Source organism: Danio aesculapii, chromosome 1, assembly GCF_903798145.1.
Source record: "Danio aesculapii chromosome 1, fDanAes4.1, whole genome shotgun sequence".
Lineage (NCBI taxonomy): Eukaryota > Metazoa > Chordata > Actinopteri > Cypriniformes > Danionidae > Danio > Danio aesculapii.
In genome coordinates, this window is record NC_079435.1 from 51,621,029 (window position 1) to 51,644,555 (window position 23,527).

General features: G+C 40.7%; 1 protein-coding gene and 5 pseudogenes across 1 annotated transcript in view; 5 read left to right on the forward strand and 1 right to left on the reverse strand.

The window, feature by feature from the left end:
- Nucleotides 1-23,527, reverse strand: part of elfn1b (extracellular leucine-rich repeat and fibronectin type III domain containing 1b) — a 133,389-nt gene that overhangs the window by 85,255 nt on the left and 24,607 nt on the right. The window lies entirely within an intron of this gene.
- On the forward strand, nucleotides 10-6,793 carry LOC130221316 (UDP-glucuronosyltransferase 2A3-like; annotated as a pseudogene).
- LOC130232488 (UDP-glucuronosyltransferase 2A3-like) lies at nucleotides 6,696-9,028 on the forward strand (annotated as a pseudogene).
- LOC130221326 (UDP-glucuronosyltransferase 2C1-like) lies at nucleotides 10,524-12,141 on the forward strand (annotated as a pseudogene).
- Nucleotides 13,596-23,099, forward strand: LOC130232518 (UDP-glucuronosyltransferase 2A2-like; annotated as a pseudogene).
- Nucleotides 14,686-19,313, forward strand: LOC130232465 (UDP-glucuronosyltransferase 2C1-like; annotated as a pseudogene).

Here is a 23,527-nt window from a genome sequence, read left to right on the forward strand (position 1 = left end):
TTTGCAATAAACAGTACCAGCATAATCTATGTAATATTGCCTAATTCACATCTCCCAAAAAGCAAAATCTGTTTCATGTAATCATATTTTCTTAATTTGGAATTGCATATTTTCTTTTCTTTGCGTTAGGTACTATGAATGGAAAGGGGTTTCAGGTGATATGGCCAATCACATTAACCCTTCTGCTGGCATCTGTCCTAGTTGCTCAAAGCAGGAAGGTTCTTGTCTTTCCTGTGGATGGCAGTCACTGGGTTAACATGAACATCTTGGTTGAGGCACTTCATGCCAAAGATCATGATGTTACAGTCATGAGGACGGCAAGCAGCGGTTACATACCTCACTACACTTCAATAAATCTGAAGTCTGCAGGAGGATATAATAAAGAAGTCCTTGAAATATTTGCATTCAGACTAATGCACATTTTGTGTCATGGATTGGTCAGGCTCTCACGACCCCCACTCACGAAGATCACCATCACCTGACTTCTAATGAGCACACAGCTGCATCACATTCACGAGCACCAGATAAAAGCACAGCACTCCAGTCGCTCATTGTCCGGGCTCGTCTCGACGAAAGCGGACAACTGAGCGACCACTCAGCGTAGTCATCCTCAGCTAAAACAAACGATTTACTTACCTGTTCTCTTTGTATTCCTCCTAGTCTTCCTGGTCCTCCCGAATCGTCCTGTCTTCCAGTCCTTCCAAGTCTGTGTCATCCTCTGTCAGCTGTATCTGGTGTGTGCTGTCCATCCTCGTGTATTCCTGTTACCCAGCCACGGAGGAAAAGACCCCAACATCATTCCTGATCCTCCTGGCTATCCTTCATGTGCTCCTTGTTGTCATTTAATAAACACCCTAACGTTTCCTTACCTCTGTCTCCTGTCCGCTTCATAACAGAAGCCCGGACCCATAACGACGACAACATGAGCACCCCCGATCACCTTCAAGAGCTGGTGGACCAGTTGAAGCGGATTCTACAGCCACCAGCTCCACTTTCCAACGCACCACCAGCACCGAGCACTTCCGCCTCCACAGTTTCTTCTTCGGCCCTTCCTTCCAGTCCCATGGCCCGACCAGCGCCCTACTCAGGCGGAGCGGGGGAGTGCAATGGTTTTCTGTTACAATGTTCCCTCATATTCGAAATGCAACCTTCTCTATATCCCACAGATAAGTCGAAGATCGCCTACATCGTATCTCTACTCTCTGGACCTGCACTTAAATGGGCTGAGACGATCTGGAACCAAGCCGGGCCGGTCATGAATTCCATCACTACCTTCACGGAGTATTTCAAAGAGGTGTTTGGACGTTCTGATGGGGAAGTAGCCGCTGGAGAGCAGCTGTATCATCTAAAGCAAGGTACTCTATCTACACAGGAATATGCTCTCCGGTTTCGCACTCTAGCAGCTGCAAGTGGATGGAATGAGAGATCGTTGTTGACCACGTACCGGCTCGGCTTGGAACCCACTCTCCGAATCCAACTGGCCACATTAGATGATACAATGGGTCTGGAGAGATTCATCCACATTCTCTCCGATGTTCCGATCGTCTCCGTTCCTATCAACAGGACACCATCACCCCCTCGTCTGCACTCCTCCAATCGCCTGAGTCAACAGCCTCTCCAGAACCAGAACCCATGATAATAGAGTCTGGAAGACTGACATCAGCGGAACGACAGAGGAGGCTGACCCGGGGTCTGTGTCTATACTGCGGTGTCAGTGGACACACCCGTATGGAGTGTCCCCTTCGTCCCATTCGGACTTCAGTGAGTGTATTCAGTACGAATATTGAACAATGTAAACCACTTACTACCACCGTACAAATAACTACTGCCTCTATTTCTCTCCTTGTCACAGCCCTCATCGACTCCGGGTCAGCAGGGAACTTCATCTCCCAATCCCTCTGTCGTCAACTCCACCTCCGTACTGAGGCGTCCTCGCATATATACCAGATACAACCGATAACCCAGTGCACTCGATCTTCGACCCGTATCCATCGACAATGCGAAGACATCCTTCTTCAAGTGGGGTTGTTACATCAAGAGAGGATTCAATTTCTGGTTCTGGAGGGTGCAAATATGGACATCATTCTAGGGCGCCCGTGGCTGGTGAAGCACGATCCCATCATCTCTTGGGGCACAGGAGAGATAAAGAAATGGGGATCTGGATGTACACCTGCCTGTTTTCCAAATCTCCCTCTTCAAGGTCGGAACCCCCATTTCTTTGTTTGCAACATCGGTCGAGAGCCCTCCTGAGAAGCAGTCTATCCACATTCCTAAGGAGTACAGCTCCTTTCATGATGTCTTCTGCCCCAAGAGAGCTTCCCAGCTACCGCCGCATCGGCCATGGGACTGCGCGATCGACCTAGTTCCAGATGCCCAGTTGCCAAGAGGTAGGATCTACCCGCTCTCGCTTCCAGAGAATCAGGCAATGGAAGATTACATAAGGGAGGCTCTGAGTCAGGGGTACATACGTCACTCAAAATCACCAGCCGCCTCAAGCTTCTTCTTTGTGGCCAAGAAGGACGGAGGGCTGCGTCCATGCATCGACTACAGGGTCCTAATAACGGTACAGTAAAATACCGATATCCCCTTCCTCTGGTACCAGCCGCTTTGGAACAGCTCCGAGAAGCTAAAGTCTTCACTAAATTGGACCTCCGCAGCGCGTATAATCTGATAAGAATACGTGAGGGGGACCAATGGAAGACAGCATTCGTGACCCCTACTGGCCACTATGAATATGAGGTCATGCCTTACGGTCTGGTCAACGCCCCCTCCGTATTCCAAAACTTCATTCATGAAGTCCTCCGGGAGTTTCTTCACCACTGTGTAATAGTGTACATAGATGACATCCTCATTTACTCCCGGAGTGAGGCCGAACATCGCCAACACGTTGCGGAGGTCCTACACACATTGAGAGAACATCACCTCTACCTCAAAGCGGAGAAATGCTCATTCCACCAGAAGTCGATTCATTTCTTGGGATACATCATTGACCAAACCGGTATACGTATGGATGGGAAGAAAATTGAGGCTGTTCTATCCTGGTCAGAACCCACTTCCATTAAGGAGCTCCAGAGGTTTCTTGGGTTTGCTAACTTTTATAGACGGTTTATCAAGGACTACAGCAGGATTACATCACCTCTCACTAATCTCCTCAAGGGTAAACCCAAAGGACTGGAGTGGACCAAAGAAGCAGCCGCAGCCTTCCGCCTTCTTAAGAAGGAGTTCACAAGGGCCCCACTCCTGACTCATCCTGACCCAAATCTTCCTTTCGTGGTGGAAGTGGACGCATCCACCACCGGCGTCGGGGCAGTATTATCTCAACATCATGATACACCGCCCCGACTGCATCCCTGTGCCTATTTCTCTCGGAAGTTGAGCCCGGCGGAGCAGAATTACAGCATAGGAGACAGGGAGCTTCTAGCAATCAAGCTAGCCTTGGAGGAGTGGCGTCACTGGTTGGAGGGAGCCAAACATCCGTTCCAGGTGATCACAGACCACAAAAACCTCCAATACATCAAAGAGGCCAAGAGACTATGTCCACGTCAAGCCAGATGGTCACTTTTCTTCTCACGTTTTGATTTCTCCATTTCCTATCGTCCAGGACCCAAGAATCTAAGAGCAGACGCTCTCTCTCGTTTACACGAGCATCACGATCATGAAGAACTCCCAACGAAGATTCTTCCCGAACACATCTCCATTTGTCCGATCACCTGGAACGCTCCTCCAGTCGTTGCCACTCCGGAAGCCCCTGCTCCGCCGGGATGCCCTCCTCATCGGCAGTTCATACCACCTGAACACCGGGTAGATCTGATCCACTCCTTACATACCTCGCTAGGCACTGGACATCCAGGGATCAACAATACTCTCTCGCTAGTATCCCAACGATTCTGGTGGCCAAACATGGCAAGGGATGTGAGGCAATATGTTCAGGGCTGTAAGGACTGTGCCCAATCCAAGAGCCCACGTCATCTACCCGCTGGAAAGCTCCATCCCTTGCCGATTCCGAACCGTCCCTGGTCACACCTAGGAGTGGACTTTATCACTGACCTCCCTTCGTCAGAAGGTAATACCTGTATTCTAGTCATAGTAGATAGATTCTCAAAGTTTGTCAAAACTAATCCCTCTGAAAGGTCTTCCCACAGCCTTTGAAACTGCCGACAATATCTTTAATCAAGTCTTCAGGTCATTTGGTATTCCAGAAGATATTGTGTCGGACAGAGGTCCACAGTTCATCTCACGTCTATGGAAAGCCTTCTTCAAGCTCCTAGGTGTGGCCGTCAGCCTCTCTTCTGGATATCATCCCCAAACCAACGGGCAGACAGAGAGGAAGATTCAGGAGGTGGGACGGTTCCTGAGGACCTTCTGCAGTGGTCACCAGAACTCCTGGAGCCAGTATTTGGGCTGGGCAGAATATGCCCAAAATTCACTGCGGCAACCCTCCACCGGACTCACGCCATTCCAGTGCGTCCTGGGCTTCCAACCACCGCTCTTTCCCTGGGATGGCGAACCATCTGATGTCCCCGCAGTGGATCACTGGTTCCGGGAGAGCGAGAGAGTCTGGGACGAGGCTCATCAACATCTGCAGAGGGCAGTCCGTCGAAGCAAGGTAACCGCCGATAGGAGAAGGTCTGAAGAACCCAGATACACACCCGGACAAAAGGTGTGGCTATCCACCCGGGACATACGCATGCGACTGCCCTCTCGCAAGTTAAGTCCCCGATTTGTTGGTCCCTTCACCATCGTGGAACAGGTTAACCCCGTCACCTACAAACTACAATTACCCTCTCACTACCGTATTCACCCTACATTCCACGTATCACTCCTGAAACCCTATCACGATCCTGTTCTTCCCTCCACAGAGCCTGACACGAAGAGGAACCCCCTCCTCCACTGCTCCTAGAAGAAGGAGCCGTCTACGCAGTGAAGGAGATCTTGCGTTCCCGACGTCGTGGTGGCCAGTTGGAGTACCTGGTGGACTGGGAAGGGTACGGCCCCGAAGAAAGGACATGGGTTCCCAGAGCTGATATTCTCGATCCTAGTCTCATGGTGGAGTTTCATGAGAGCCACCCTGAGTTCCCAGCGCCTAGAGGCAGAGGGAGACCACCACGGCGTCGGAGGTGTCGGCCCTCAGGAGCGGGCCCTGGGGAGGGGGGTACTGTCATGGATTGGTCAGGCTCTCACGACCCCCACTCACGAAGATCACCATCACCTGACTTCTAATGAGCACACAGCTGCATCACATTCACGAGCACCAGATAAAAGCACAGCACTCCAGTCGCTCATTGTCCGGGCTCGTCTCGACGAAAGCGGACAACTGAGCGACCACTCAGCGTAGTCATCCTCAGCTAAAACAAACGATTTACTTACCTGTTCTCTTTGTATTCCTCCTAGTCTTCCTGGTCCTCCCGAATCGTCCTGTCTTCCAGTCCTTCCAAGTCTGTGTCATCCTCTGTCAGCTGTATCTGGTGTGTGCTGTCCATCCTCGGGTATTCCTGTTACCCAGCCACGGAGGAAAAGACCCCAACATCATTCCTGATCCTCCTGGCTATCCTTCATGTGCTCCTTGTTGTCATTTAATAAACACCCTAACGTTTCCTTACCTCTGTCTCCTGTCCGCTTCATAACATTTTGAGGGAACGTTCCATGTGGGGTCATCTGAAGCTGCAGGCTAAAGATTTTGGAAGCAGAAAGTGAAATGATTGTCAACATGATCGAAGATCAGCAGCTTATGCAGTCTTTAAAAGATGCCAAGTATGATATGATTCTTACAGACCCAAACATGTTTGGAGGAGTTATATTAGGTCACTATCTCAAACTGCCCATGGTCTACAATGTCCGTTAGGCAGTTTACATTGAAGCCCATTTTACAGTAGCTCCTTCTCCACTTTCTTATGTACCTTTGCCATCACTGGAATTATTTGATCACATGGGTTTCTTGGAAAGGGGTTGTATAATGTAGTAATGTACATCTTTATTGAAATAGTGGTTGCTTTGCAGGTTGCTCCAATTAATAATGCACTCGCCGAACGGTTCATTGGCCCAGAGCTCTGGTTGGTCGGAGCTCTGGTGATCATAGTGTCATCATCATGTCTATGGGAACTATCATTGGTCAGCTTCCTGAAGATGTGGCCAAGGCAATTGCTGAAGCTTTTGCAAATCTGCCACAGAAGATCGTCTGGAGGTACAAAGGAAAGAGACCATCTGCACTAGGAAACAACACCTTAGTGATAGACTGGATGCCTCAGAATTATCTTCTGGGTCATCCTAAGACCAGAGCCTTTGTGGCTCATGGAGGAACCAATGGAATTCAAGAAGCCATCTTTCTAAAATGAGAGTGTGAAGTGCAGCCAAGAATGTAGACTTTGCCACAATAGATAAGGAGTCCTTCCTTAAAATGGTCAAAGAGGTTCTTTATGATCCCTCTTATCGGGAGAACATGCAGACACCAAGACATTCCAGTGAAGCCTCTGGGCAATGCCATCTTCTGGATTGAGTTTGTTAGGAGACACAAAGGTGCTGATTTCTGCTGTGTCACTCATAATCCTGATCATATATGCAGTTAACAGGTATTTCTGCTGTAGAATATGCATGAGGAAAAGAAGTCAAACTTCAGTAAATTTGCTTTTTATATTATTTGATTTTAGTAAATTTTGTTTTTGTCAAGAGCCACAAACAAGTTTTGTCAACATCCATGGCGCTTCCATTGTCCATCTGTACACTTAAGAATATGATAAATAATCTTTGTAAACATTACATGTAGACAAAAGCACACAAAAGGGTCTGCAACATCTGAGTTATATATTTATATGAAATATATATTTACTTGGTGATTGGTAGGTTATAACTTCTCTGCAAGTCCCTTTTACATGTTTTACTCAACTTCATGAAGTGCGATTGCCCAAACAGTAAGGGAAATCTAGTTAATGATTATGAAACTTTGCTCGCATATAAATAAATGCTGGCATTCACTGTGAGGACAAAGACTATGCTTGTAGTTTGGTGACTTACACTCCATGTAACTAAGGTTTACCTGCTAAATTTTTTTGTCTAAGAAAATATGGGTGAGAAAGTTTTTCTTTACTGTGCTTGCAATTATTGAATGACTGCAGATGGACTCTAAAATATATATTGTGATTTATTTGCCATGTAATATTTGAATGTTTCCATGAGCGAATAAATACAGGTATTTTACATTTTGAACTTTGCCTCTAAATATTTTCAACATAAATGTTTTATATAATTTTTTACGGGATTAAATTTTTAATCAATATTGATTTTGTTATAAAGCAAGAAGGCATGGATGGACTACTGTCAGACAGACACAAATCTTACAACACCATCTATACACAGTCGCTAGTAATGCAGATTATAGGAATCATATTTAGTTAATTTGGAATTATCTCTTTTTTTCCTGACAGGTACTATGAACGGACAGTTTTTCAAGGTGATTTTGCCAGTCACCTTAACCATTCTGCTGGTGAATGTCAGAGTTGTTCAGAGTGGGAAGGTTCTTGTCTTTCCTGTGGATGTTAGTCACTGGGTCAACATGAACATCTTGGTTGAAGCACTTCATGCCAAAGGTCACAATATAACAGTCATGAGGATGGCAGACAGCTGGTATATCAAAGAGTTCTCACCTCACTACACTTCAATAAATCTCAAGTCTGCAGGGGGATTTGGTGAAGACTTCCTCGAGACATTTGCATCCAGACTTATGGCAATTTTGAGGGAAGGTTCCATCTGGGGTCGTCTAAAGCTTGAAGCAGAGGTGTGGCAAAGTACTTGGAAGATGATTGAAACAGAAAGTGTAATGATAGTCAACATGATTGAAGACAAGAAGCTAATGCAGTTGTTAAAAGATGCCAAGTATGATGTTATTCTCACAGATCCAACAATTTTTGGAGGGGTCATACTGGGTCATTATCTCAAACTGCCCATGGTCTACAATGCCCGTTGGACAATTACAGTGAAGCCCATTTTGCAGTAGCTCCTTCTCCACTTTCTTATGTACCTTTTCCATCTCTGGAATTATCAGATCGTATGAGTTTCTTGGAAAGAGTATGTAATGTAGTAATGTACACCATAATTGAAATAGGGGCTGCTTGATGATTGCTCCAATTAATGATGCACTCGCTGAACGGTTCATTGGCTCAGGAACATCCTACCTTTCTTTAGTTCAGGGAGCTGATCTGTGGCTCCACAGAGTGGATTTTGTTTTTTTGAATATCCACGTCCCACTATGCCAAACATTGTCTACATGGCAGGATTTCAGTGCAAGCCATCAAAAGCCTCTCCCACAAGATCTGGAGGACTTTGTTCAGAGTTCTGGTGATCATGGTGTCATCATCATGTCTCTGGGAACTCTTATTGGTCAGCTCTTCCTGAAGATGTGGCCGAGGCAATTGCTGAAGCTTTCGCAGAACTTCCACAGAAAGATCGTCTGGAGGTACAAAGGAAAGAGACCATCTGCACTAGGAAACAACACCTTAATGATGGACTGGATGCCTCAGAATGATCTTCTGGGTCATCCCAAGACCAGAGCTTTTGTGGCACATGGAGGAAACCAATGGAGTTCAAGAAGCCATCTACCACGGGGTGCCAATCATTGGATTTGGCCTGATTTTTGACCAGCCTGACAATCTTGGAAAAATGAGAGTGCGAGGTGCAGCGAAGAATGTAGACCTTTGCCACAATGGATAGGCAGTCCTTCCTTAAAAACGGTCAAAGAGGTTCTTGGTGATCCAAATATCGGGCGAACATGCAGAGACTCTCAAGGCTTCACAAAGATGTTCCAGTGAAGCCTCGGACACGCCATCTTCTGGATTGAGTTTGTTATGAGACACAAAGGTGCCGCTCACTTGCGCACGGAGTCGTACAAAATGCCTTTGGTACTCTTATCACTCTGTTGATGTTATTCTGGTGCTTGATTTTCTGCTGTGTCACCTCTTAAATCCTGACCATTTATGCAGTTATCAGATATTTCTGCTGCAGAATGTGCATGAGAAAAACAAAAAGCAAACATGAATGATATTTTTATTTTTTCATTTTAGTAAATTACATAACAACATTTTTAATTTGGTGGGTTATACAGCATGGTGTGCATTCTGTGACAATCTGCACTTGAGAGCATAGACTTACGTGGAACTCTTTTGTTATACAATTATAGATCTTTGCTGAGGTGCATTGGTACAATTTATGTGTACAACATTTCTTTTAGATTAGAGACTTTATCAACATACATACAGTGGCAATTGTGTATATACAGAATACAACTAATAAAAACAACTCAAAGTTTTATAATTTGGTCAAAAGCTTACGTTATCTCTTATTTACTGATTACAATGCAATCTATCATACAGAAAATTAGAAGAAGCATTTCTTGAAGAATAAAAACATTGAGATAATAAAATGACAGCCCAGATTCTTGATCTAAACCTGTTGGCTAGCTACATAAGCACTTAGACTAATCTTACAAATGTAGTGACTTCTTGTAACTATTTTAAACTCTGGTATTACTGTACATTATTCAGTTTCTGACAAATAATTTGTTTATAAATTCTAGTTTAATTTAGAACTTAACTGTATTTCTGTCATGATCACTCTCTGGATTTAATATGATAATGTATGTGTATATGGCAATGTTTATGTATTTGGTCTTGGTGGTATAGATCTGCTACGCTGCTGCTGCTGCTGCTGCTTTGATTATTATGGCAGAGCAAGTATTGAGACGTGCTACTGCCAGTATACTGTATGCACAGACATACCGTCTGAGAATATAACATGCTGGTACTGCAAACATAACATACAGTACATGTAACCCCATAGCAGATCTAAACACTGGTGGCGAAGGGTCTCCAAAAACACGCCCAGCATTAAACAGCATAGAATGACACAGAGTTTTTAAACTGATGATGAGCAAGCTCATTGGCTGCCGAGGTGACAGCAACCAATCATCCTAGTTAATGACACAGGAGCAGATTAGGTGATCTATCAGCCTGCATGTGCATAGAGTTCAACTATATGTGTTGCAAGCCAATTTTTTTATTTTAAGTCCACCAATGCCAACTTATTGACTGTAATAAAGGTTTACCTGATAGGTTTCCCATTATACACAGTAATGGGTCAGAATAATTTTCTTTCACTGTAGTTTGCCTTGTGATTATTGAATTATTGTGGATGAAGTGTATCGTGGTTTATATTGATGTGCAATATTCAAATGTTTAAATAAACAAATAAATAAAGATCCTCTATATATCTGACGTTTGCCTCTATATATTTTTCTAAGTTTCAATCAGTTTTGACTGTGATTTAAAGCAACAATACAAGAATGTATTGAAAAAAATTCAGATATCTAGTACAACATATTCAAATAAATAAATAATGTTTGGAACAAACACTAACAGGATCATCTATGTACAATAAGCTTAATTCACATCTCCAAAAAAACAAAATCTGTTTAAAGTCACCATATTTTCTTAATTTGGAATTGTATGTTTCTTTTTCTTTGCGATAGGTTACTATGAATGGACAGGGGTTTCAGGGTGATATGGCCAATCACATTAACCCTTCTGCTGGCAAATGGCCCAGTTTGCTCAAAGCTGGGAAGGTTCTGTTTTTCCTGTGGATGGCAGTCACTGGGTTCAACATGAACATCTTGGTGAGGCACTTCATGCCAAAGGTCATGATGTAACAGTCTTGAGGGTGGGGAAGCAGCTGCTACATAAAAGAATTCTCACCTCACTACACATCGATAAATCTGAAGTCTGCAGGAGGATATAATAAAGAAGTTCTTGAAATATTTGCATCCAGGACTAATGCACATTTTGAGGGAAGGTTCCACATGGGGTCATCTGACAGCTGCAGGCCAGAAATGTGGCAAAGTTTTTGAAGATTTTTGAAGCAGAAAGTGAAATGATTGTCAACATGATCGAAGATCAGCAGCTTATGCAGTCTTTAAAAGATGCCAAGTATGATATGATTCTTACAGACCCAAACATGTTTGGAGGGGTTATATTAGGTCACTATCTCAAACTGCCCATGGTCTACAATGTTCGTTGGGCAGGTTATAGTGAAGCCCATTTTGCAATAGCTCCATCTCCACTTTCTTATGTACCTTTTCCATCTCTGAAATTATCAGATCGCATGAGTTTCTTGGAAGAGATGTAATGTAGTAATGTACACCTTTATTGAAATAGGGGCTGCTTTGGTAATTTCTCCAATTAATGATGCACTCGCTGAACGGTTCATTGGCCCCTGGAACATCCTTCCTTTCTTTAGTTCAGGGAGCTGATCTGTGGCTCCATAGAGCTGATTTTGTTTTTCGAATATCCACGTCCCACTCATGCCAAACATCATCTACATGGCAGGTTTTCAATGCAAGCCATCAAAGCCTCTCCCACAAGATCTGGAGGACTTTGTTCCAGAGCTCGGGTGATCATGGTTGTCATTATCATGTCTCTGGGGACTCTTATTGGTCAGCTTCCTGATGATGTGGCCGAGGGCGATTGCTGAAGCCTTTGCAGAACTTCCACAGAAGATCATCTGGAGGTACAAAGGAAAGAGACCATCTGCACTAGGAAACAACACCTTAGTGATGGACTGGATGCCTCAGAATGATCTTCTGGGTCATCCCAAGACCAGAGCCTTTGTGGCACATGGAGGAACCAAGGAATTCAAGAAGCCATCTACCACGGGTGTGCCAATAATGGATTGGCCCTGATTTTTGACCAGCCCGACAATCTTTCTAAAATGAAAGTGCGAGGTGCAGCCAAGAATGTAGACTTTGCCACAATGGATAAGCAGTCCTTCCTTTAAAACGGTTCAAAGAGGTACTCTATGATCCCTCTTATCGGGAGGAACATGGCAGAGACTCTCAAGGCTTCACAGGGATGTTCCAGTGAAGCCTCTGGACAATGCCGTCTTCTGGATTGAGTTTGTTATGAGACACCAAAGGTGCCGCTCACTTGCGCACAGAGTCATACAAAATGCCCTGGTACTCTTATCACTCTGTTGATGTTATTCTAGTGCTGATTTTCTGCTGTGTCACTCATAATCTTGATCATATATGCAGTTATCAGATATTTCTGCTGCAGAATGTGCATGAGAAAACAAAAAGCAAACATGAATGACTTGGCGTTCTAAAAAAATGTATTCAGGTAATAAGCAACTCAGGTCAGGCATCGCCTGTATATTAATGACTAAATCTTTCAATCATTAGTCTATTCATTTAATTTGGTTGATCTGTAGATGAAGGAATATTTGTTTGTGCAGTGCAAGGGTTTTCAGTTGTGTAAAAAAATTCTAAACTGTATTTCAAATGTAAATAATATCTATCACCATAAACTTGTGTGCTCTGTTTATAATTGTTGGTTGTCTATTGCTTTTATTGTTACCTCACCTTTCCTACAGTTTGCCTTCTTGTTTTTAGTGTTTTTGTAAACCTAAGCTGTTCTACTATATTAATTTATCACAATTAAACCCATTAAATTGAAACAGGAACACAATCATATGTGAACAGTATCTTAACAACACCCATAAACTGTTATAGTCAATGCAAAAGGTACTTTACTGTTGCTGTGCAAATGGTGCATGAAATAAAATGAAGGTAGCATAAAATAATAACCACTCAGAGCTGCACCAACTTAAGACTACCCACATTCATATTAAGTATGTTTGGTATTGAAGTACTGTATGTGATGTGTACTTAGTGCCATTCTCCCATGATGGGGGCATGAATAAAGTGGCTTAGCAAAAAAAATAAAAAATCCTTTAAAGTAGTGCTGACTTAGGACTACCCCTTTAAATAATTAATAGCAAATTGAGTTTGTGGGATATTGAAGTATGTGATGTGTACTATGTTTGATTCTCATTTGAAGGGCTTACATAAGATGATTCTCCAGTGTAAATTACATAATATTAAACCAAAGACTTAATTTGGAACTATGTTTGTGTAACCACATCAGTTCCAAGTTTTGCCACATCATGCTTATTATTCATTACAGCTGCATTGATATACATTTACAACACAAAATATTCAGTGAGCATACAGTAGTTTATTTCCTAAAAGATTGGTGTTCATATATGTTAATAAGTGAGTGTTCATAATAAGTGAGCTCAAGCCTAGACTTACTAGTTTTTCCCATAGAAAGTACTAAATCATCTAATTGTAATGTAATGTAATATCATATAAAGGTGATTGCTATTTTGGTCGTGTAGGTACACTTAACTAGTCAAAGCCCAAAATAAAATGATGCACATAACCTTATATGGTAGTTATTAACTAAGGTTTTGCAGGTAGATGCACTTTGCCCCTGTTAAAGACTGTTAAATGAACATATCAGCATGCATAATGAGGCCAAAGGAGAATAAATACTTGTAGTTTTGTGAATTATGCTTTGACTCAAGGTTAACCTAGTAATGGCTTTGCTGCGTCCTGTACATATTAATGGGTAAGAATATATTTTTAACGATAGACATAGGGATCACAAGAAACAATATTACTTAGTAATACCGTATATGCTTGCTGTTTTTACATGAGTTTTCAATGACAGTTCCTTTGCTCGTTGTGAAATATTCTTTTTTTTTTTTTTTTTGCAGGTTTATACAGTAATTAACACAACCAAGGTAAGTACTGCATTTGCATTTCTTCATCAAATATAATAAACTGAATGTTTTTTTACAAATGAGAACAATAGAAGCAATCAAATTCATCAAAAAAGAGCAACAATTTGTAAGTGTTGTGATAATTTCCAGTTAAGCACGTAGCAAGTTCAAATTAACCTGTGTCTCACGGTGATAAGAAACACACGAAAGCAATACGTGTTCTAAAATCTATTAAAATATCCAACATGTTTGATATCCTCTGAATGGATAGAAAAAAACTAATCTGCCTGACTGCGTAATGATTTCAATCTGACAGTTCTGACTGCCAAATGACTTGGCTTCTTAAAATCTTCATTCAGGTCATAAGGAACTTCTGGTCAGGCATTTCCTATGTATTTATGATGACCAAATCCTTTAATCAAAATATATTGCTGATTTATTTATTTATTTATTTGATTTTTTCAGTTGTTATTGTTTTAAAATCTCTTCTGTTTCAAATATGACATAAGCTCTGATATCAGTATCATTTAGGTTTTCCTCTCCTTTTACTCTGTTATTTTTTTGCCATTACAATGCATTTGAAATAGGCAATTTGAACAAATTGGCAGAAAAAAACTATCAAACAAACAAAATGGGGGACAGCTGTGCTTTTGTATTCTGGTATAATATTGCATAATAACTAAAATGGCTCAAGCTAACTTATAATCTATATCATTGGATCTCAACTGGTTTGGCCATGGGAACAACATTATACCATGGTCATTAAGTTGTGACCTCCCCCCTTCCTCTTTATACAGTACGTATCTTGCATGATTTCATATGAACTGCAAAACAAAATGCAATTTGGGATCTCCAAAAAGTAATTCTTGTCTTTCATATAATACACATTTGATTTTATTTTAATATATTGTAGATCTGAAGTACGGGCCATTTAATTGTCTTCCTTTCACTGAGCTATTAATGTAAACACCCAGACTAAATTACACATACAATCCTATATGGTAGCTCATTAACTAGGGCTTTGCAGGTAAACACACTTTGCCCTGTTAAAGACTATTAAATGAGCATATCAGCATGCACAAACGAGGCCAAAGGAGAGTATCTGCTTATACAGTAGTTCATGACTTATGCTACACTCAAAGCTGATTTTGCATGCTGCATATTTATGGGTAAGAAAATATTTTTTTTTATTATGAACAGCGTCGGCAGGAGGGAAGAACAATTCCAATTAGAAACATTTAGATTTTTGTTTGACTATTGTCTTACTAAAGCTGTTTTTATGCTTTTACAGTATGTTTTTTTGTTCTCTCTCTATGTCTTTCTCTCAGGTTTGAAAGCTATCTAGTTAACACAAACCAGGCGAGTACCAGCTCTCTTGGTTAATTCATTTTGATCATCGTTTGCTTTTTTCATTAATTAGATAGGAGAGGTCAGCTTAAGACTAGATTGCACTGACTTTTAATATCTGAACCCATTATAAAACACTTGTTTTTAAGTTGCTACAACAAGGTGTTACTAATTGTTTCAAGTTGCTACAAACACAAACAAACTCAATCAGAAATGTGAGACTTGTTGAATGACAAGGAAACAAATGTGTTAGAAAATCAGACCAAAATATCATGGTTGATATGTTCCGACTGGATAAAAATCTGAAATCTGAAGCTAAAAATTTAGTCTGTCAGTTCCTACATGATTTTTTCAGATAATTTTTAAAATTCTTGACTACCTAAATCTGCAGACTATCTCTGACTTTTGACAATTTGCACTGATGACAAAATGAGAAAAAAAAATCTAAGCATTATGTAGTAGCTCCATTCGGTGTTTGTAGTGCTTCTTATCATTACACTGTACAATTGGTTCAGAAATGTCACATTTTCAAATGTTATGTTGGATTGAATGAACGAATTCAAACACTACTAATGTCACAAGTTGACATACCCTGTTCTGCAAACTCTGTCAGTAGATCATTCTTTGTTGCTTAACAACAGGTGCCCACGAATAGACATATTTTTTTGTTGTTGTGTGGCCTAATCACATTAACCCTTCTGCTGGCATCTGTCCCAGTTGCCTCAAAGTGATGAGTTTCTTGTCTTTCCTGTGGATGGCAGTCACTGAGTCAACATGAACATCTTGGTTGAGGCACTAAATGCCAAAGGTCACAATATTACAGCCATTCAGATGGTACTGTAGGCCGCTGGTACTGTAGATCAAACAGTTATCACTTCACTACACAATCAATAAGTCTGCAGGAGGTTTTAGTGAAGAATTCTTTGAGACTTTGCATCCAGAATTATAAACATTTTGAGGGAAGGTTCCACTTCGGGTTGTCTAAATCTGTTGGATATGTTGGAAACTGCTTAAGGGATGCAAGTGATCAACATGATTGAGGATCATCTGCTAATGCAATCCTTAAAGGAGGCCAGTTTTGATTTGTTTCTTGCAGATCCAGTCAAGGTGGATGTGTTCTATTGGGTCACTCATTCTGCCCATTCTCCACAATATCCGCTGGACAGTTTACTGTGAACTCATTTTGCAATAGCTCCTTCTCCACTTTGTTATGTTCCTGTTTCAATGCTAGAGTTACCAGACCAAATGAGAGTGAAGAGAGTCTGAGAGTGAAGAATGTTGTGATGTACGTTATACCTGTAAACACAAGCATCAACACAAGTTGATTTTACAAATTTGTGAGCCTCGTATTAAGTTTTTAATAGTTTATAAATTGGATGAGCAGAAATTTTGTTTAAAAAAAGCCAAGTAACCATAATTCAACACTGGATAACACTTGTTGCAAGTCAATTTTATTAAATCAATGTCACATAAAAATACCAAGAGTTATGTAAGGGATAAAATGCACATAGGTGGGTGTTATTATAGAATAGCATCCAATAAGCTTATCTGCAGCCTGAATACTGAACCAGAGCCAGAAAACAACTGCCTAGGATAATAGTTTATTGATTTTTTAATAAAATGCAAAGCTGACAGAAATGAAAATGGCTTAATGGAGCAAACACTAACCTATATAGTATTTAGTCATGAGACAGTCAAAAACATGACAGATATGCGTGAAAATATGGATGTGAGCGTATTCACTGATGGTCAATATGATTCGAAGTAACTGGATGTGCCAGTGTTATTAGTCTTGCTGTTGTTATCTGGGAATACATACCTTGGTATCTTGTCAAGACCAATCAGAATCAAGTATTACACATAATAATGTTTAATAAAAAAAAAAAAACAAGAATCGATTATAATAATTATAAATTTACAAACCTGTGTGTGGAATGATAGAAAAGCATTATAAGTTGTAGTACTGTAGTGTAGTTGTGGGTCAAACAGTTTAATAACAGACACGATTACAACAAAATATATTTAATCGCCATGTGTTGGTGCTACCTAGATGTGTCATGACAGTTCATAGGTATTTTATGTATAAATTCATACAACCTCATTTGTAGGTTATTGTATGATATTATTATGATCCAGTGTTGAATAATGTATATGTACTCTATGTATCAGGAGTTTAAAAAATCTAACAATTGATGCAATTCCCATTGTGAAAATTTATATAATTTATATGAAGTTGGCATCTTTAGCTAATAATTTACGTTATTTCTAAAGTGAGATCAAATTTGATGTTTCACACATGCAACTCATTTTAAAATATGCTTGTTCTCTTGCTTTGAAACAGGAAATATGAATGGAAAGGTTTTTCACATGCGTTGGCCAGTCACATTAACCCTTCTACTAGTAACTGTTCCAGTTGTTCAGAGCGGGAATGTTCTTGTCTTTCCTGTGGATGGCAGTCACTGGGTCAACATGAACATCTTGGTTGAAGCTCTTCATGCCAAAGGTCACAATATTACAGTAATTCGGATGGCAGACAGCTGGTACATCAAAGAGTTCTCACCTCACTACACATCCATAAATCTCAAGTCCTCAGGAGGACTCACTAAAGACTTCTTCGGACCATTTGTATCTAGACTTGTGAACATTTGAGGGAAGGTTCAACATGGGGTCGTGTAAAGTTAGAGATAGAGATGTGGCAAACTAGTTTAAAGATGATTGAAATAGAACGTGAGATGATAACCAACATGATTGAAGATCAGCAGCTTATGCAGTCTTTAAAAAATGCAAAGTTTGATTTGATTCTTACCGATCCTGCCATGTACGGAGGGGTCATGTTGGGTCACTATCTTAAACTGCCCATTGTCTACAATGTCCGTTGGACAATATTTGGTGAAGGTCATTTTGCAATAGCTCCATCTCCTCTTTCTTATGTTCCTGTTCCAATGCTAGGGTTACCAGACCGCATGAGTTTCTTGGAAAGAGTGAAGAATGTTGTGATGTACATTATCACAGAAACACAAATTGCTTTTTTGATTGCCCCAACTTATAATGCCCTCTGTGAACGCTTCATTGGCCCAGGTGTAAATTTGGCAACTTAGTTCAGGAAGCTGATCTGTGGCTCCATAGAGCTGATTTTGTGTTTGAATATCCACGTCCCACTATGCCAACATCGTCTACATGGCGGGGTTTTCAGTGCAAGCCATCAAAGCCTCTCCCACAAGATCTGGAGGACTTTGTTCAGAGCTCTGGTGATCACGGTGTCATCATCATGTCTCTGGGGACTCTCATTGGTCAGCTTCCTGATGATGTGGCCGAGGCAATTGCTGAAGCCTTTGCAGAACTTCCACAGAAGATCATCTGGAGATACAAAGGAAAGAGACCATCTGCACTAGGAAACAACACCTTAATGATGGACTGGATGCCTCAGAATGATCTTCTGGGTCATCCCAAGACCAGAGCCTTTGTGGCACATGGAGGAACCAATGGAGTTCAAGAAGCCATCTACCACGGGGTGCCAATCATTGGGTTTGGCCTGATTTTTGACCAGCCTGACAATCTTTCTAAAATGAGAGCACGAGGTGCAGCCAAGAATGTAGACTTTGCCACAGTGGATAAGGAGTCCTTCCTTAAAACAGTCAAAGAGGTTCTTTATGATCCCTCTTATCGAGAGAACATGCAGAGACTCTCGAGGCTTCACAAGGACGTTCCAGTGAAGCCTCTGGACAACGCCATCTTCTGGATTGAGTTTGTTATGAGACACAAAGGTGCCGCTCACTTGCGCACGGAGTCATACAAAATGCCTTGGTACTCTTATCACTCTGTTGATGTTATTCTGGTGCTGATTTCTGCTGTGTCTCTCATAATCCTGACCATATATGCAGTTATCAGATATTTCTGCTGTCGAATATGCATAAGAAAGATGAAAAACAAAAGAGAGTGAGGTTTAATAAATTTACACAAAATGTGTGTAAGATACACTTTTTATAGCTATATTGATTATTTTAGACTTTATACAGAACAATTTTAAGGAAATAAACAAGCTGGTATATTGATTAAAATAACATATTTGTGACCATTTATACCTTGAATTCACATGGCAATTGAAGAACCTGTCATGAGTTATTTCTTACATAAGAATCAGTTGTATTTAATTATTAACTTTAAAGTGGATGAAATATTTTGCACTCGAAAATAAGTTGTGTAACCTCATTTTTTTAATCAAATAACACATTTTAATTTTAAAATGAAAATTGTTCTTGGAAAATATATATTTGGCAACCATTTCTCTAGTCTTGAGTATCACATGATTATTCTGATATCATTCTAATATGATGATTTTCTGCTAAATAAAAAATTGTGATTGGTCTCCTGCTTTTATCAGTGTTTAAAATGGTTGTGCAGATTAATTATTTTTCTGAAAACTGCTATTCCTTTTTATGAGGTTTTGATAAATTGAAAGTTCAAATAAATATATATATATATTTTTAATCTAAATACTTTAACCAAAATGTCTACTCTTATTTTTTTAACAGAATAACACTTTTTAAAATCAAATAAAAATAATAATACTAAACATAGATTCTTCAACTGTAGTGTTTAGAAACTAACTACGATGCAATTGATTCATTAATAGTATCAGTTTGTTCATTACATTGGTGACCAGACCTTGTCCTTGTCACACTGTTTTGAAAAAAATAAATAAATAAAACTAAGTAGCCTAGCCATAATTTCAGAACAGTTAGAGCTAAAAGCACCTGTCATAAGAGTTTTTATTTAATTAGTGTCATTAAATATAGTAAGCATTACGGAATGCCACTATAGAACAAGAATAGAACCCAATCTGTCCAAGTGATAGGTAAGCATTATTAGTTGTAACTGGGCTTGATCTACAGTGCATCTAGAAAGTATTCACTGTGCTTTCCATGACATTCAAAATGACCTCCGGTTGTTCATGTTTCCACTGATCATCCTTGAAATGTTTCTACAATTTGATTGGAGTTAATCTATGGTAAATACATGATATGGAAGGCACATGTCTGTCTAAGTAATGTTACAGTTAACAGTGCATATCAAAACACAAACCAAGCCTTGAAGACCTTGGAGACAGAATTGTATTGAGGCATAGATCTGGAGAACCATACAGAAAATCGCCTATGGCATCAAAGGTTTCAATGAGCACAATGGCCTCCATCATCTGTAAATGGAAGATGTTTGGAACCACCAGCAACCTTTTTAGAGGGGGCTGTCTGGCCAAACCGAGTTATCGGGGAAAAGAGCCTAGTCAGGAGGAGACAATGAACCCAATGGTCACTCTGAATGAGCACCAATGTTTTTCTGTGGAGAGCGGAGAACTTTCCAGGAGAAAAACCATCTCTGCAGTGCTCTAACAATCAGGCCTGAATGGTAGAATAGTCAGATGGAGGACACTCCTCTGTAAAATGCACATAAGAGCCAATCTGAAGTTTGCTAAAAGCTACCTGAAGGACTGTGAAGCATTTAAAACAAAGTTCTCTTGACTGATGAAACAAAGATTGAATTCTGTCTGGAGTAATCCCAGGCACCGCTCCTCCCCTGGCCAATACCAACTCTACAGTGAAGCATGAAAGTGGCAGCATCAGGATATGGGGATGTTTTTGAACATCAGAAAATAGGAGACTCGTCCAGATCGAGGGGAAATATGAATGCAGCAATGTACAGACACAACCTTGACTAAAACCAGCTCCAGAGCACTCTGGACCTAAGACAAGAGCGACGTTTCATCTTTCAGCAGGACATCATCCCTAAGCATACAACCAAGATAACAAAACAGTAGCTATGAGACAACTCTGGACATGTCCTTGTGTGGCCCAGCTAGAGCCCAGACTTGAACCCAATTGAACAACTCTGGACAAATCTGAAAATCACTGTGCACTGGTGCACCTTGTCCAACCTGATTGAGCTTGAGAGGTTTTGCAAAGAAGAGATGCAGAGAATAATGAATTTAATTCATTTGGGAATAAGGCTGTGAACAACAAAATGTGTAAACAAAAATGTAGGGACCGGGGGGGCCAAGTCGGAGCACTCACTCTGGTCCCTAGGCCCTGCGTTGGCTGGGGAAATTCTAAATTGAACCAAAACAAACGATTACAATTGGCTTAAGATTGGCAAGATTCGGGACATTGCAACCTGCAGAACCTAGGAAGCTTAAAAAAAATGTAGCAATATTTTTCTAGGTGAACTATTTTTAACAATCAAAACAGGAATGATTGCAACAAAAATGTCTTTAATTGCGTAATTTTTAGTTCTGCAAGATGTTATTAACAGTGTCATGGGTGTTTATAAGTATTTTGTGTTTTTCAGAAAACATTTATTCAAATTTTTGCCTTGTAAAATAGTTATATTTCTATATGAATTCAAACTGGATGATTTAATCATGCAACTAAAATGTGCTTGTTCTTTTACTTTGCAACAGGAACTATGAACGGAAAGGTTTTTCACATGCTTTGGCCAGTCACATTAACCCTTCTAGTAACTGTTGCAGTTGTTCAGAGTGGAAATGTTCTATCTTTCCTGTGGATGGCAGTCACTGGGTCAACATGAACATCTTGGTTGAAGCACTTCATGCCAAAGGTCACAATATTACAAGTCATTCGGATGTCAGACAGTTGGTACATCAAGGAGTTCTCACCTCATACACATCAATTACTCTAAAGTCTTCAGGAGGATTTAGCGAAGACAATCCTTGAGACGTTTGCATCCAGACTTATTACTATTTGAGGGAAGGTTCACATGGGGTCGTCTAAAGTTAGAGATAGAGTTGTGGCAAAGTCTTTAAAGATTATGGAAACAGAACGTGAGATGATAATCAACATGATTGAAGATCAGCAGCTTATGGAGTCTTTAAAAAAAACAAAGTACGATTTGTTTCTTACCGATCCTGCCATGTATGGAGGGGTCATATTGGGTAACTATCTTAAACTGCCCATCGTTTACAATGTCCGTTGGGCTATTTTTGGTGAAGGTCATTTTGTTATAGCTCCATCTCCACTTCTTATGTTCCTGTTGCAATGCTGGAGTTTACCAGACCGCATGAGTTTCTTGGAGAGGGTTGAAGAATGTTGTGATGTATATTATAGCTTGAAACACAAGTTGCCTTTTTGATTGCCCCAACTTATAATGCCCTCTGTGAACCGCTTCATTGGCCCAGGAGTAAATTTATTCAGCTTAGTTCAAGGTGCTGATTTGTGGGCTCCATAGAGCTGATTTTGTTTTCGAATATCCACGTCCCACTATGCCAAACATCGTCTACATGGCGGGTTTTCAAGGCAAGCCATCAAAGCCTCTCCCACAAGATCTGGAGGACTTTGTTCAGACGCTCTGGTGATCACGGTTGTCATCATCATGTCTCTGGGAACTCTCATTGGTCAGCTTCCTGATGATGTGGCCGAGGCAATTGCTGAAGCCTTTGCAGAACTTCCACAAGAAGATCATCTGGAGGTACAAAGGAAAGAGACCATCTGCACTAGGAAACAACACCTTAATGATGGACTGGAGCCTCAGAATGATCTTCTGGGTCCATCCAAGACCAGAGCCTTTGTGGCACATGGAGGAACCAATGGAGTTCAAGAAGCCATCTACCACGGGTGCCAATAATTGGATTTGGACTGATTTTTGACCAGCCTGACAATCTTTCTAAATGAGAGAGTGCGAGGGCGGCCAAGAATATAGACTTTGCCACAGTGGACAGGAGAGTCCTTCCCTTAAAACGGTCAAAGAGGTTCTTGATGATCCAACTTATCGGGAGAACATGCAGAGACTCTCGAGGCTTCCAAGGCATGTTCCAGTGAAGCCTCTGGACAACGCTATCTTCTGGATGGAGTTTGTTATGAGACATAAAGGTGCCGCCTCACTTGCGCACAGAGTCGTACCAAAATGCCCTGGTACTCTTATCACTCTGTGGATGTCATTCTGGTGCTGATTTCTGCTGTGTCATCTCATAATCCTGACCATATATGCAGTTATCAGATATTTCTGCTGCAGAATATGCATGAGAAAAACAAAAATCAAACTTCAGTGAATTTGCTTTTCCATCACTTTATTTTAGTAAATTACGTTAATAAATGTTTTCAGTTTGTTGGGCTATATAATAAAAACCTATTGCTACCAGCTATGGTGCTACATTGTTAGTTCATGAATTACCCAGGGAAATTAAGAACAATTTCAGGAAAAATTATATGATGATATCAGACAGGAGCAGACAAAAACATCTGCAGTATGCATTTAATATTCAGGATGTAAAATGGATTCGAAATTAAGTAAACAAGGTAAAGGCAAATAAAACTAAAGATTTAAGCTAGGCATACAAATCACAGAGTGAAATTGAATAAATGTTTAGGAAGACTGGCAAATATGGTGTTGTGTTTTCAACAACAGAACTAACTTGAAAGGGTTACTCTTACATGTGTGTACATATTGTACTTTTAACAGGAGTAGACCTGAATTTTCAAATTGCCCAGCCAGACTGGGTACCAGCTGTTGCTTTGTTATTACTGAATGATTGTGATGTAGTGTATTCTGATTAATACTGATGTGCAATATT